The sequence below is a fragment of the Malaclemys terrapin genome, chromosome 2, assembly GCF_027887155.1.
Source record: "Malaclemys terrapin pileata isolate rMalTer1 chromosome 2, rMalTer1.hap1, whole genome shotgun sequence".
Taxonomy (NCBI): domain Eukaryota; kingdom Metazoa; phylum Chordata; order Testudines; family Emydidae; genus Malaclemys; species Malaclemys terrapin.
Window position 1 is genome coordinate 62,127,941 of NC_071506.1, and position 10,672 is coordinate 62,138,612.

The 10,672-nt window shown below is 43.4% G+C and overlaps 1 long non-coding RNA gene across 1 annotated transcript; it reads right to left on the minus strand.

Moving 5' to 3' along the window:
• Positions 1–468: 468 nt before the first annotated feature.
• LOC128831114 (uncharacterized) lies at positions 469–10,391 on the minus strand. The gene is made up of 3 exons (XR_008443758.1): positions 10,198–10,391; positions 5,556–5,917; positions 469–1,529 (listed from the first exon to the last, which is right to left on the minus strand). It is a non-coding gene; the product is annotated as an uncharacterized LOC128831114 (long non-coding RNA).
• Between the last annotated feature and the right edge of the window lie 281 nt (positions 10,392–10,672).

Genomic DNA, 10,672 nt, shown 5'->3' on the forward strand with positions numbered 1-10,672 from the left:
CTGAGGAGGGTTATACATTTGGAGAACAGTGCAAAAAGCTCTTTCACTGAAGTGTTCTGTACTGTGATGTACACTAACAATAGTAAAATGTGTCATTATCAAAGGCAGAAAAGACCTACATATTCTAATTATTTTCTCTGTTAAAATAACTGCAAAGTAATTTTCATAGAAGTTTCAGTTGTAATTGCTGAGGGAGAAATGCCCTAGCACAAACCTTTGCATACAATTTTTTCTTTTCTGTTTCCAAATTTATCTGCTGCATTCCCTAGAGATTGATGGAAATTTACAATAGGTTTACCAATTTATGAATAATATAGTTAATTTGATATTTTCTAGTGCAAAAAAACTTGTAAAAGTATAATTGCTAGGGACTGATTTAACATTGTTAAATTAGATATTAAGTATTTTCATGTAAAACCTTAGTTTACATTAAAGTGAGTATCATTTAAGCATTGCATACTGACACAATTTAATACATCAAATTTTATTTCTGGAGGATTTATTATAAACTAGTCCCTCAAATCAGTGTGAACAATAAATGAACTTCATTACATCAGTACTGATATAATTACTACATTGTATTCTTTTATTTGAAAAGGATTCAAGTGTATTTATGGTCCTATTATAATTTAGTAAGTCAAAACATTCAAGTAATACAGCTGTACATATATACCAATTTATATAGAACATTTGAAGAAGTGTAACTATAAAACAAGCTTCTCCTTCCCCCTATTTCCAACTGTGCTGCTTTTTAAAAAGGAATCGTGTCAGATATTTAATTTGTGAAAGAATACATTGCTGTAGCACAACTGTACTATCTTCTAACTATACCTCTCAATAGTTTAAGATAGACTTAATTTCTTTTAGATCCAAATTTACAACCTGGTATTATATCACTATTTATGGCAGTAAATTGACATCAGCAGAGCTCGATAATGCAATCGAAGCAATGAAGTTTGTGTATGTGTAGCAGGGATTGGGACATGAATCTTATGTCATTCCTTTGCTAGTTCTTGTTGGACCCCTCTTTTATTTTGGGTCGTTGTCTGACTGTAAAAGCCATTGTCACAGACTAGTCTTTGGTAGGTTGAAAGTATGCTTTATTCCCCTTTTCTTCCACCCTTTGAAATCTGAGGATCCTATTCGTGAGGATTTCAGGATAGGATTAAATAAATTCAAGAGGGCAAATTCGGTGGTAGAGTTTTCTTTGGTCTTCCCGCCACTTACCTGTGTAATTTCAGGTATCCTACGCCACATTTAAAATGTCAACACTGGAACTCTCTCCTGAGTTGTCTAACTGGGCAATATCTTGCCTTCCGTCTGTTTTACTTTGTTCAGCTCCCAGGCTTTAATCTCAGTCCCATGCTCCTGAGTGTCTCTGGAGGGCTTGGTACTGGTCTGCAAACCAAACGTTCTAGAATTTAGAACTCCGCAACACCTTTTCTCCCTGAAGTCGCCATCCCGCTTTGTGACCTCAAGACAATAGAGGGAAATCCTCGGGTTCCAAGCGGCCGGTTTATCTCTCAGTCCTTTAAATTGCAAAGTATTTAAGATTATTCTAAGTATTACGTTACTATGTAATGTTTAGTTTCGGATTATTTTCCTAGATGTCATTGAACACATTTGTAAATCGATGTTCTTCCTCTTTTGGCCAATAGAGGGTGCCATGACCTAGTTAACTAACCTACGCAGTGTACCGAATTGGTTTAAGTTTTCTGCTCTGGGTAGCTAGAGTGAAATAAGAAAATATACGCCTGCATACGTTTTCCCGATGGTGCAGCCTTGCTTCAACTCAAACAAAATAGGAGTGGTTCACTGGACATGACTGTTCTCCAAGAAGCTTTAACTTTAACCAAATAAACACGAATCTAAATGCTTCTGACTGCAGAGGGGGCTCCAAGACAAATCTCTCTGCTCGCCTCCCACAGGGAAGCCTTCATTGAGTTGGGAAGGGACATTATGCTGCACTGAGTAAAAACTGCTGAGAGCAGAACTTTTGACTCCATTTTTGAAAGAGGAAGGAAGATGGTAAATAGTAAACTCTGAGATTATTTTCAAACGAGAGAATTTATCAGTATTCTGAAGGATTCAAAAATATCATCAGACTTGGAATTATTCAACCTTTAATAGAACATTTCTTTATGAGCTCATGGTTCCTCTAGATCATAGCATACTGTCCAGTTGCAATCACTATATTATTACCATTTAGAAAATATCAGGATTCCTCTTGCCCAATTAATGAGTCGGTTAAAATACTTCCCCATTTTTATTTGACACTTCATGTATATACCCTATTTGGTATTACACAGTATACATTTAATAGTATATATGATTTACTTAATTCATATGCGAAAGAGAGGCGGGTTTCACCACTGGGGTAATCTAGCATTTGAAATCCTTAAACCAATTAATTTAATGTTTCAGAGCTACGCTTTTATATTGCTTAGTTAACTTATAAATTTAGAATCTATTCCTGAACAGAGTTAGAACTTGTGTTAGATTTTAATGGATTAAACAAAATAGTATATGTTCTCAGATATACATATACAATGATGCGTAGGTCTGGATGGTTATTTTATTGTTCCAAGAATTACATTTTTCTTAAATACTGGAAAGCTGTTTACAACGAATTGTAAACATAAGTCATGCAGTCTCAAAGCATTAACAGTTCGGGCTTTTAAAAAGGAAAAAGTGGGCACGAAATTAAAACTTCCATTTGTTCGATCAGCTCCCAGGAAAGGGTCTGCACCTGTCAGTTTTGACTCATCTGTGTCAGAAAGCCCAAAGAGAGTTCAGTTGTGAAAAGCTTCGGAGAGGGCAAAGGCAGGGAGGTCATTGTTCTCTGTTGTGGTGAATGTAATGGGCCCGAGCTGAAGTCTTCACTCAGGCAAAACTCCCACTGCAACCAGTGGTTTCTTTCGCATGAGTGAGGACTTGCGGAATCAGGGGTCCACTTCTAACATGCTTGTTCTGCTTCTAAAAGCATAGAACAGCTCATGGTGCCTATGTTTGTTATATTTACACCTAAATGCCGGGAGGTGGCTGTGTTGGCCTATTGAATTATTTAAATATATTAGGCTAAACTGGGGGGGGGGGGGCGGGCGTAATATGCCAAAGTTAACCGGCCTCTACCACGGACAGCAGCCGGTTTCTGTTCCCACTGAAGTTCATGGGAATTTATTCGTTGACTTCAACTGCGCCAGGACCGAGGCCCCAATGACCAGAATAGCGGGAAAAGGTAGTTTTCACCTCATCTGCAAAAGAGATCAGGGTTTGGGGAGTGTCCTGATCTCCTTAGCAAATGACTAAATGTGCTGTGAAAAGTTATCACCCGCCTCTATTGCTATTAGCAGCAGCATGTGCTTGCGCCCTCGGTACCCTGCCATGCTAATGTTCAGACAGGCAGTGTGTAGGAGGTAATCCGCTTTCCTGCCCCTATATATTAATCTAGATTAAGTAGCAGTGTGTCCTATAAATACCTGAGCCTTCATTAGCTGCAGTTATTTTGCAGACCCTATATCGCTTATTTTAATGTTCCTTTCTCCCGCAGTGGCATATTTTAAAGGCATGCACTTTCTCAGCGGCTGGCATCCTCTGTCAAACGCCAAGAATCAATAGATTCTGGCGCTGTAACGTTGCATTTTGTAGACAGACGCATTCTGAGTTCTATTATCCGCTTGACAATCAATATGGTGCCTGATACCTGTTATTTTGGGGGAAGCGGTTAGAGGGCTTTAGATTAATGTCAGAATGGGTAATACAATAATCCTGCTTTACAAAATTCTGTTGCTAAACGTTAGGTATGGGATAGTCACACCCTCTTTTTCACTGGTGCCTTTCAGGTATAGACCGGATCCTGTGTGAATGAAATATACTTGTGTCCGCAATTGTAAAACGATTCAAGGGTGGGAGGAGGAAAATAAAGTAGCCCTGATCAAATCGACTGTTTTTCTGGTCAGAGTATCCAGTACTGGTCTGGATCGCAAAGCGCGAGCTGGTACAGCCCGGCTCCCGCTATCGAATGTATTTTCCTGATGCGAATTAGTTAGCGTCAGAGTGAACCGGAGTCTTGCAGTTCCGAGCAGGAGAATAAAGCGCAAGAGCTGCCTTCAGGACCATGGACAGCGGACGGGCTCCGGCGGCTGCCGATGGGACCTGAGCAGAGTCTGTCTCCCGCCTTTGTTCCTCTGCAGGCTTAGGCCTGGCTAAACAAAGACATTCAGCAAGAGTTACATTCTGAGCCCTGGCTTCTCCCCCTAGCTCCAGCACTCCCATGTCTAACTACCCTACTCTCACGCGTAGGACATTTTAAGACCTCCACCCAAAGCATCTCAACAGAAGTCAGATTCTCTGTCCTTTCAAGCTTCCCTAGCTGTGAAACCTTCTCCTCCAGGCCCTCTGACGTTTAGAATTGCTTGGCTTCTTTAATTTCTTCAGTATCATGTTAGTTGGACTGCAAGTCCAATCAGGTAGACTAGAATGTCAAGAAGCCTCACAAAGGGGACAAAATAACCATCGGGCATTCCTAGTTTAATGCTTCTGGCCGGTTGGCAGGAAGCTGCATAATAAACGATCCTGGCAAGAGGATGACAATACATAATGTGTCTCTTTAATGGACTTTACACTGTTTAGCCCAGAGAAGCAAACGAGTAACCTACTTCTCCTGCTAAAGCACTGCTGCTGTATTGCCTATAATAAACCAGCAAGTCCACAGAGCCTTCTCCGGACAACTGCCCCTTGCAAAAGCTTTACCCAGTGGCAGCGTTCATTTCCTCCCCAAAGGACTTAGCCATTCGAGCTGTGCATTCCTATTCAGTCTAGATTTTCTTAGGTGAGTGACTGTGGACTTTTATTTCTTGTGTCTCGCCTGTTTTTATTTTACTGTTGTGTTTGGGTTGGTTTGTGCTATGGTCAGATCTTCAATGCTGGCTTCAGGCTCCGCTCTTGGCATTCACCGCGTGCCTTAATTGTATGACATTAAATCAAGGTCCGCTGTGAACACGGAGAGTCAGAGCCTCGCATCTTTCACTCCGGAAACAAAATAGCAACTGATCTTTGCAAGGAAGGTAGATCCCTCCTCCCCCACCCGCTCGTCCTCCAGGCCTGGGCTGAAGGTTAGTCATGTCCGAGTTGTCTTCCTAGCCCATCTGTTATTTCCAAGGGCCAGGGGTCTGTGAAGTGTGAGTGCCGCTTCCTAAGCTGCTGCTCTAATTTGGCAAGCCTTTTTCTCTTCGCTTGAAATAGAGAATCTGGTTTTGCTCTAATTTTGATTTCTCAAATTTATTTTTTTAAGGCAGGGTTTGCGCCCCTCCCCCCACCACACACGCTGGCTTTGGCACTCTGTGCATCGGAGACAGGCCCAGCATCTCCAGCTCCTCTCCGCTAGGAAGGTTTTCGGAAGAGGAGCGCTGAAAAATGAAAGGGCAGGAGGTGTCATCTTTCTTTGTAAAGCGGAGAAAATTAACCCGATCGCACTTGCCCGTTCCCGGGAGGCTAAGGACAGCCCATCTGGCCTGCCTAGAGTTACTGTGCAGGAAGGAAGGAAAACAACCTACGCTTTTACTGCCCTTTTAACGGGCATCAAATCCAGACTGATTCGGACGGCATCCCTGAGCCAAGGAGGGTTGCTGTGCAAAGCGTTTTACCCAGTCTGAATGCGATCAGTGCCCTAAAACTGGGCAAGTTGATCTTTACCGGTGGCCTCTGAAGTTTAGCTTCAGTGGGAGAGATAAGAGAGAGAGAGAGAAGGCACATTGGGCTATTTCTTTAGTCGAGCGCGGCTCCATTCTGGCAACGGAAATGGGTGGGTCCAGGAGTTTGGTTTCCCAAGGATTTCAGTTGCACACCAGCTTCTGTGCGTACGGGACGTAGGGACGCTGCTCCTGCCCTGACCATCATAGATCCGGAGTGTGATCTCCTAGAAAACAGACAAAGCACGAGAATTAGAAAGGGGGGGGGGGGGAATCGCGCTCCAGCCCGCCCGCAAAGCACTGGCTAATATATGCAAATGACAAAGGAGGAGAGGGGAGGCTGATCAGGAGAAGTGTGTGTGTGTGTGTGGGGGGGGGGGATACACTGAATAGGGAGAGATAAACGGAGAAATCGAGTTTCCTGAGCTGCCCCTTCAGCCAGGCAGAAGAGCTAGTGAAGGACGGGAGTTTTCCCCGGAGCCCAGAGCCGGGGCCAGGAGAAGGATGGGGGAGCAGCCCCGCATTTGAGTTTCTATGTAAGCAAAGCGAATTTTCCAGTCGACGACACCGTTCGAGCCAGAGAGGATCTTTCCAGAGCTCGCAAACCTCAGCCACAAACGGGCATCCAAAAAAAAAAAAAAAAAAAAAAAAAAAGGCAACAAAAGGTTCCCTCCTCGATCCCCCTAGTTTAGGTGCATTCAGAATACACGAGCCGAGCGCGAAATCCGTCCGGAAAATCCGAGCACTCCCCCATAACAACCCCTCTACCCCCCCCCCCCCACATACACAAAAATGAAAAACCAGCTAAACAAAAAGAAAGGTTCAAACCTGCGGAGAGCTCAAGCTTTTCCCCTAGCAGCGCCGGAGCCCGCAGAGAACGCGAGGTGAGGGTCCTCTTCGGTGCTGGGTGCTTTTTGGGGGTGGGGGTGGCGCGGTCTGGTCTTTCCCCCTCGCTTGCTGATCCCGAATTAGGGATTAATGGCTCTCCAGCCAAACAAATAAGGCATCTGCCTTCAGTACAAGAGGATTACACGGGGCTGCTGACGTCACCAGCCAGGCAGATGTTGGCTCCCAAAGTCCTGATCATCTCTCCGTGTCCTTGAAACCAGAGCGAACCCGGCAGGATCTCAGCCCTGAGCTGCTCAGCCCGGGGCCGTCAAGGGCGAGAGAATCTCACCCGAGCCCCACAAACCAGCTCTCTCGCCAGCAAACTCTCCCACTTCGGAGGGGGAGGTGAAAGGTCGAGCCCAGCGCAGCTCCCCCAGCCTCAGTATCGCCTTAATCTGCACATTGACAGCAGCAAAGTGGCTCCTAATCCCAGCCTCACCCCATTCAACCCTTCCCCGGGAAATAGCTGAATTCAGTGAGATCCCCTTCACCGCGGCACCGCTTTGGGGCTTATAGCGTCATTCGCTGTGGTTTGACAACAGGATCCGCTAGCTCACTACAGCCCATGCGTTAACCACCGTTTCACCGCAGACTGCAACCTAGTTCTGATCCAGTCAGTCTCCTAAAACTCTCTGTATTCCGAACAGCCACCCCTTACCCGTATCCTCCAGCGGACTGATTCATCAGACCGAAACAGACGCTGTCCTGAATAACAGTGATCTGAAATTCAGACTCACAAATGAAACCAGTATGGCCTTAACCTATATCCTTTGAAACATTCAGGGTTTGAGCAAACCTAAGCAGGTTATATAAAACACCTTCTCTTCATATTACTAGGAGAAACTTTTTTTTAATGGTTAGATCTATCCATGTCATCCAGAGATCCTATTCAGAGAAACTGGAAGTAGGATATTTATAGATAGCTATCTTTTTGAGTATCGAGTAACTCTGTTTAGATATTAAAAGCAAAGCAACAACCCAAATTCCAAAGAATCTAGATGCGCTCAAGGCCTCACCCAAATGGATGCTTGTTTAAAACAAAATCGAATGTTATAGTTAAATGATTTAGAGGAAAAGTGTATTTATAAATCGTGTAGGTCGAGGTAAGGCCTCTACATCCATAACTCGCCTTTCCTAAACTCGGATGTATTGAAACTCCCGAGTGCGCGTGAGAGCTTTCTGTGCATATTTCTGCATTGACTGGTTTGGGAGGATTTAAAAGGGTTTGAAAAGGCAGCTCAAATAAAGGCATGATCAAAACGAAAAGGAAATTTGCCTTAGAGCTATGGCTGTAGATTTGCTATGGAATAAATTCGATGACTCATCACCCCAGTCTCGCTGCATCAAACAATTGTTTCAATAATTTCGGTATCGCAGTCAGGCAAAATAAATGTTATGATATAATGTAGTGGGGTGAGGAAAGCAGCCCTTCGATATCTAGATTATTTTTTAAGGAGCTGTTTGATAGCTCTGTTCCATATTATCCTTGTCTGTCAAAGTGGCATTTAATTTTTCCAATTGTGGAACCTGGTCACTGATAAAATCAATTTAATTTACACCAATGTCACTCAGCTGATATTAGAATTGAATTGTAGATTTATTTTTGTCTCTGCGTGTAAGAAAAGCACACAGATGCAGAGTGGGTTGATCTTTTTAAATTCCGTAACAGGTAACAACGGTTGAAAGTCTTATAAATACTAATTCAATAGAATAGAAGGCGGATTGCTATGCAGCAAAATTAGAAATGCCACTTCCTTCATCTTTTGTTTTTGAAACCTTTACTGTTACAAGAAATTGAAACCACACGTATTGAGAAAGACAGAGCAGCTGGTTTTCTTATTATTTTCACGTGTGTATTTTGAATATTATCCTGTGGTCGCTTTACTCTATATTTTCTAGCGTGATATTCCTTTCCCATTTTAGTTTAATATCCGTTCGCTGTCCATGGTTTTGATCTGCATGATGGGAGATGAATGCTACATTTTAAAGAATGTAAATCGCTGTGTATTTGCACAAACTCAATAATACATTTGAAGTTGTTGTCAAATGGCGAAGTAAACTGCAAGTTTCTCCAGGGCACTTTTAAAATGAAGTCTATTATTTTTCCAATTCAGAACACTGAACACAGGTGGGGGAATTTGCATTTATTTATAATTTATTGTTTTTAATAGCTGACAAATGTTCGATACTTCAAAATCATAATGAAATGTTGACTATTAAGCACGATACTCTTCAAATCTAGGGCTCTTTAACTATTTCTTTAAACGGATTAACGTGGAAATTAAGAAGTGATTTTCAACTATGATTCAGGGAGCGAACATACATAACCTTAATTGAAGTTATTGGAAAACCACCATTTCTTTATATTTTATAGCGGACATAAAATATGCACGAATCTAAAATATTACTCAGAATCTAAAATACTACTCAGAGACTCGCAATGCAATCGGTATATAAAAATCCCTTTCCTGTTTAAAAATAGTTGATTACAACTACAGACTTTTAAAGCTTTAATAAGTTGCAAGAGACATTCAGGACCATTTCATTGCCGGATCACCCTTTTCCCAGTTGAATTTTTCCCGTCTGGGTTATTCAGTGTTCTTGCTTAACATATAAAGACAATTAACCCCCCCCCCCCAAGTATAAAACACCGCCCGCGCTTTCTAATTTCTTGTATGCAAAGAAACCCATCTGCAAACGCGCCTGCAATTCCCATTTCAATGCAAGTGGCTTCGGAGCCCTGGGCTACCAATTGCCCCCTCGCGCTCTCAGAAGAAAATAGGTGCAAACTCAAACGCGCGGTACCGGCGGCGGGGTGAAAAGCAGTGCTGCAGCCATTCACACTTCATAGGGTCGGTGGCTTCTTTCAAAGGAGCCTTGAAGTATTTAGGATTTGGGGGGGACCCTTGTACCGGAAGAAAATGGCCTAAACACAATAGGACTCGCCATTTTCTCCTGCCAAAGCACAAAGCAGCTCCGCGGCTTCAGCACCACACAAAGAAAGCATGGACCGGCGGAATTCTCTTACATTTTCCCCCCACGGATTCAAAAGCTTTCCCCTAACCGATCCGGTTTCCCAGGCGCGCTCACATAGAAAAGGCGATTAGGTGGGGGGGAGAACGGGTGTATTGATCTCAGGATAGTGAAATCAAATCCGGCCAACACAAGGGCGTTTGCAAAACGGGAAAGCGATTTTGATCCCGGAATTCCTTCAAGCTGGGTGGACTCAGACCCCCACGATGTGCCGAAGGGGCTAGACTCAGAGCACGACCACGTTGCCTTACAAAAAATTGCACGCGGGCCAGAAAAGACCTTCCAACACAGTTGAAAATAGATCTAGCAAATCCCCCCTAAAACTGCGATGCGACCTGACATTCCACTGTGTTAAGCTACTGCGGCACCAGCAATGGCCAACATGTGCAGGGTGGTCCGTCCCCAACCGCCCAAAGGAAGCGCAGGGCTTTCCTTTCCTTTCCTTTCCACCTTGGGTTCAGGAACGTACAAAGCAGCAGACTCCTAAAAAAAAAAAGAAAAAGAAAGAAAAAAAAAAAAGGAAAAACAAAACAAAAACACCCCTCGCAGCATCGCCCTAAAATTGCAGCAGGAGGTTTGTACTTACAGCCAGCGCTAAAGTGAGTAATCCTCATCCCAGGTAGGGTTTGCTTTGCCTTTAGTACTTGTTTGCTCCTATTCTCCATGGTTCAGAATGGATGAAAATACCGCTCTGCCGGCTGGCAGTAATGGATTTCTTTCATTGTTTAAATGCAGGAAAGAGACACGATGCGGTGTCTCTTCTAATAGTTTCTGCTTGGGATTCAGCAGCTCTCTCAGCTCAGTAAAGCAAGACTCTGTGTGTGTGTCTCCCCCTCCTCCCCTCCCCCCACCACTTTTTTTTTTCAAAAGAGGGCAGGTCGCTCCCTGAATCCCAATGAGTTAAATCAGTCACTTTCCTTCTCATGCATCAGCAGCCTCTTTAACAACCCCAGGGCTGCGGGCACAAAAGAGCATTTAGCTGCCTCCAATTTGTGTAGAAGGCCTGTCCTTAATTTGTTTTTGGAGTATAATTAAATCATGTATTTCGCCCAATATAAAAA